This window comes from Triticum aestivum, chromosome 4D, assembly GCF_018294505.1.
Source record: "Triticum aestivum cultivar Chinese Spring chromosome 4D, IWGSC CS RefSeq v2.1, whole genome shotgun sequence".
Classification (NCBI taxonomy): Eukaryota; Viridiplantae; Streptophyta; class Magnoliopsida; order Poales; family Poaceae; genus Triticum; species Triticum aestivum.
The window spans coordinates 1,145,268-1,151,328 of NC_057805.1; positions in this window are offsets into that span (position 1 = coordinate 1,145,268).

Here is a 6,061-nt window from a genome sequence, read left to right on the forward strand (position 1 = left end):
ATTGATTGATACTAACAAGATCACCCATACGTGGACAAAGTCTCCAGGCCATTAGCTTGGCATTGATCTTGGGGATACTATGGAGTAGGTTGATCGGCCGGAAGTCTCCGATATGGCAAGCGTCCTGCTTCTTTGGTATAAGGGTGATAATCGCCGGATTCAGTCTACCAAAGCCACGTCCATTTCCAAGCTGCAATTTGTGAATGGCAGCCATCACGTCTCCCTTGATATGATATTCCATACTCTATGGAAGAACAATCCAATAAACCAGTCCAGCCCCGGTGCGCAGTCCGCCGACATGGTCTTAACGATAGCAAACACCTCCTCCTCAGTGTATATCTCGTCCAGCTCGCGAAGGTCCAGTGGGGTAATTCCAAGAAAATCCAAGTCGATGGAATGTTTCTCTAGCATGGCACATGCCAAGAAGCTCTTTGTAAGCAGCATAGAAGTCCTCTTCCTTGGCACTTTGCTCCATGATGACCACATCTCCATGGTGTAGTGCCGGTATGAAGTTCAGCAGTTTCCTGCCATTCGCCACGAGGTGAAACAATTTTGTGTTGGTGTCTCCTTCAGCAAGCCAGCGAATCCGCGACCTTTGTCTAGCGATCGTGCGCTCCAGCGAAGCCAGTCCCAGGAATGTCAGCTTGAGAGTGTTGTGTAGCCAATGTTCACCTGCAGAGAGCATCCTATGATCCATAGCCCGATCCAGGTGCAAAATGATCCGGTTGGCTATAGCAATCTGCAGCTTGATGTTACCCGCCTTTCGCTGACCCCAAACCGTGAGATCATGCGCGGTTTTCCGCAGTAAAATGTCCAACCTGAGGAAGGGATCCATGATGCTAGAGTCGCAAGTCCAAGCCTCCTCCACTGCTTCCTCAAAACCTTCGAGTTTAGTCCAGAATAGTTCGAAACGGAACCGCCTATGCCTTTGTAGGGGAGCGTCCAAAGCGAGGTGCAAGGGGCAGTGGTCCGACGTGGCCGTGGACAGGGCCTGCAACATGCAGTCCGGATGGTCTAGTTCCCCGTCCACCGAGACAAAAGCTCTGTCGATCTAAGTGAGCGTGGGAACCTCTCGCTCATTGCTCCAGGTAAAAGTGCGCCCATACAAATACAGCTCCTTGAGGCCATTGGAGTCAACGAATTTCCTAAACTTGCTCATCATTCTCCTGTCGAGGTTTGCATTGTTCTTGTTCGATGCCTGCAAAATGAGGTTAAAGTCTCCAATAACTAGCCACGGGCCCGGACAGAGCAGGCGCCGTGTGGATAGTTCCTCCATGAACAGAATCTTCTTGTGGTCCTCTTGCGGCCCATAGACTACCCAAAACCACCAAGGCAAGCCCTCCACCGGCACCACATGGGCAGTGATGAAATTAGTGTCACGTATCTGGTTGGAGATACTAGATACTGATTAGTCCCAAACCAAGATAATGCCACCTCTAGTCCCAACGGCCGGCATGTAGGAGAAACCATCATAAGATGGGCCAAAGCATTGCAAAATCATGAACTGGTCTACACACTCTAGCTTAGACTCCTGAATACAACAAATACCCGGTCTAATAGAATCGATAAACTCCCTCAAAACTTTTCTCCTAGCTGAATTGTTCAAGCCACGTACATTCCAGCTAATCAACTCCATTTTTACGCGCGACATAAAGGCATGTCAGCAACTCCCACCACGGCCCTCTACTGCTAGCTTGCAGTCACCGCGAGGTTCTCCATGCCTAGATCCATGGGCAGAGACTTCCCGAAGATCGCGGCAATAGTGCGCAGGTACTTATCTTGCAGCGGCGAGTCTAACATCTCACGTAGCTGCACAAGGGCACCCTCCGGGATCACGAGCCCATCAGGTGCAATGCCCAAAGCTTTGAGTAGCATTGTTTCAACTACAGAGGCCTTGGAGCTCCTGGATGCGTTGGAGCTGATCGATCGCGTGTTGCGGCGCGGCGTGAATGGGTCTTGACCCAGGCGTATTCCATTCGCCCGTTCAAGTATAGCTCCTCTAGTTCCCAAAAAAAAGGTTCAGCTTTGTCTGGAATATAGACACCATACGTCTATTGACCATGTCACTATTTTTGTCTGTCATCGGGTTTGACTAGCAGGTTGAAGTTACCTACAACCATCCACGGCTCTGATATCCAGGTGAAGAGAACTTTCTCATGGTCCAGCTGCGGGCCATAAACACCTGTTAGAGCATCTACAGCCACATATGGCAAATCCGGCACCTCAAACGCCCGCGGACAGTGACCGGGCACACCTCAAATTTATTTGTTGCATCCGAGCATCTCATACCCGGTTCTTATATCAATACAAAGACATGCAAAAGGACATAGAACCTACGTACTACGTCGATCATAGCTACTCCTCGTCGGAGATCACCACGATCTCCGTGCCCGGCTCCGGCAGCTGCAACTCCGTCTCCTCCAGCGCCTCCGCCTGCTCCGCTCCAGCCTCCTCTGCCTCTATCTCCGCGTCGAGCTCGGCGAAGAGTGCGTCGGTCTCCGCCTGCTCCCGCCGGAGGAACGCTCGGTTGGCCTCCACATAGGCCTTGTCCTGGATGCACTCCAGGATGGCTTGTTGCTCAACCATCTCGATGGACTGGGCGACGGCGAACTCTGCCTCCGCCTGCTCCATGTGGAAGGCCGGCATCTGCTGTTCCAGCTCCTCCGCCTCCATCGGAGCCATCTCCTCATCCTCTTCCCCGGGCTGCTCCTCCTCCTCCTCCTCTAGCTCTGGCGAGTTCGGAGGCAGCCCAGCAACGATGCGGGCGGCGCGTGTGGCTTCCCTCGCCCGGATCTGCTGCTGGATCTCGTAACGGCGCTCCAGCGTCAGCATGGCATAGTATGTGATCTTGCTCGGGACCATGGTGGAGTGCCGGAGCGTGGACAGAGCACCGGAGCGAAAGAGGGAGGAGGTGGATGGGTTCGGACTGGCGGCAGGGAGAGGGGGGAAGGGGTTGTGTTTAGGGTTGAGGGACGCCGGCTGGCTTAAATAGCCGAATTTCGTCTTGCGCACTCAGATGGTATCCAATGGTCTAGCTAGACTGTTACCTACCTAGATGTACATGGAGAGCGGCGTTGGGCTCCGGATACCATATGTGGACCAATTGAGCAACTTGGCTGCGGTGGGCCTGGTCAAGTATTCGTATACATCCCTCGCAAAAAAAAAGTATTCGTATACATGAACAGGGCAGTGCTGTAAATGCGTATGTCCCGATCGTATGCGTACCGCGGTAACGGCAGGGCGTCCAGTCCAGATGTCAAGTCATCAAAAAAAAAGGTCGTCCAGATGTAGTACTGGTGGTACATAAAATTATTACGCGGTGCCCGCAAAAACAAAAAAAAACTATGGCAAAAGTTCCACCCCATAGAGGAGTGGGGAAAAAAAAAGAAAACTCAGTTTGAGTGATCTGCGGCGCGCACCAGAAAGAGGATGTTTCTCGCAGGTGATAAAAAAAACAATGTAGCATATATTTTTTTTGGACAGTCAACAATGTAGCATGGCAGCGTCAAAAAAAATGTAGCATGGCATGGCATGGGAGATGTAGGAAATCAACAATGGTTGAGCTTGCCGGCCAAACTAGAAAGCCCAGCCATTGTTCATGCTTATGGGTGGATAACATGATTGAATCCTATTGACACTCAAGTGTTCATGCTTCACTATGAAACTAGTGCACTAAGACATATCTGAACAATTTAAGTACAACTCCGGAGCTTTTTATGTAGTATATCAACAGAAGCTTCTTCAGAAAAAACAAGCACATTCTTAACTCTGAAGCTACGGACTAAGACATGTCTGAATAATTTACATCTCTGAAAATACAACTCTGCTTTTATGTTGCCCCGCGAGAATTAAACGGCCGTCTAACACCAACTCCGTTATGTGCGTCTGCTGTTTCGTACCTCCTCGTGTAACAAGTACCCCACAAAAGCCTACGTCCCTGAATCGATCCACTCCTGCCAATTTTCCCCAAACCTGAATCGATGGTTGCTCGTCCACTCCTACCAATTTTCCCCAAACCTGAATCGATGGTTGGCAATACCAATTTTCGGATCTACATCCTCTTTCTTTAGTTACATATATATATACTCAAGTTCATTCTTACGATATCAAACAAAACACTCTTCCTTGACTTGTTCAACCATGGCTCACTCATCCAAACATTCTTCTCCGTCTCTTGTTGATCATCAGCTTGGCAGCACCTCCTCCACCAACTGTGTCTCTGTGAATCAAGAGAAACAAACATCATCAACATCAAGAATGTCTGTTTGTTTGTTAACACTCGCTAGTTCAAGTCAAGATGCAGGCTTCACCTCAAACTCTGCCTCCTTGGCTTGACCGACTCCGGCGATGGTTCTGGCCCGCTCAGCTCCTCCTCGTGCTGCAGGTTGCTCCACAATGACACGGGGGAGCAGTCCTCGACATGCTCGCAACTTGCACCATCATACGTGGACGCCATTGTGGCAGAGGTGGAGGCGGCATGGGGAGCGGCCTGGGGAGCAAGATTTAAACAAGATACCCCCTAAATAAGCTTGTCTGGAGAGAGGGAGGGAGGGACGGAGGTTATCTTGTTAGCTAAACAGAACCAACGCCCGTGTTCTAACAAGCATCAGACCTGTGCCTGCGCATCCTCCTCATCTGTGTGAATCTGCATGCCTTCCGAGCCTGACATCAGCGGATCATGTCCCTGAAACAAAACAGAGCATCAAATCAAATCTTACTTTAACTCCGCAAGAGCAACCATAAATAAAATCTAACTACTTTTTGTTTCTGGTGTAGAAAAAACGATTACTCCCTCCATTCCTAAATATAAGTATGCCACAATTGCAATCTCCCAGGTCATTTCGCTCCTCGTTGTCCGACTTTTCGATGTGATAAATGCGGCAAACTAGGTCATATGGCTCAACTCTGTCAATCCCTGAGGCCTTGGGAGTGTATCCCGTTTCTGTGTGGTTTCCAATCCCCTGGACAGGGATTCTTCTATATCCCTGACTTGTGTGCATCTAAACAAAATGCTGAAAAAACCAACAATGTAGCGATTACTATTGTGGAGGGATCTGCGCCGGTTAAGGAAATTGAAACTGAGTTTAATGCCTTTTTTGCTCATAAGCCTGAAAAAAAAAAGAGATGGCGTTGCACAGCTCATCCTATTAGTCCTAACCAATTTGTGATTGCGGTTTCCTAATGTGAGAGAAGTTGAGAGAGCTTGCTGCTATGGTAAGCGTCTTCCATTGAAGGATGGCTCAGCCATGGTGTGCATAACACCTTGGTCTGCATCTGTGGGTGCTAAGGGGGAAATGGAAAAAGCATGGGTTAGGGTTCGCAATGTTCCATTAGAAAAAACATGTGTCGAGCATGTTTCATATGATGGGGGGTTGGTTGGTATAACTCTTGAAGTAGATGCTGCTACTTTACATAAACCTGAATATGCTAGAATATTGCTTGGGTGTAGAGAAGTGAAAAAGATTCCCCCATCACCTGAGGGTATGTTGGGTGAGGAGTTTTATGATTTCTTTTATGAAGTCGAAAAAATTGTTGTTGAGGATTCGAATAAGAATCAGGCTTCTATTGCTGTAGATAATAGTGCTTCTCCTTCATTCCCAAAAAGAGCTAGGGTTGATTCATACCCTACCTCATCTACTGAACAAGGGGAGACCAGTGCTTCTATGGTTGGGAATTATTCCTCTCGGAACTATGATAAGGGGTCGCAGCGTCTGTCTGCTCTTTCTGAAAACGATGAATGTTATGACCGGCCTGACTTACGGCCGTAGAAGGCCCACCGGGCAATCTTAGCCCACAAGTTATCTTAGGTTAATTCGTATGCAAGTTATCTAGGTTATAGATATATGATGTAAGACTTTTTCAGATTAAGCAATAAGAATATTATCTCTATTGCCCGGCTCCCAGAGGAGCCGGAACCCTAGCCGCCCCCTGCCTCTTGCGCCGCTGCCGCCATCTTCCTCTTCCGCAACGGCGCCCAACCGCCGACGTGGCCGCTCATCGCCTCGCCCAGCCCCCTCCTTTCCTTACCGCTTACGTCCCAGGCCTGGTAGGGTACAAGTTC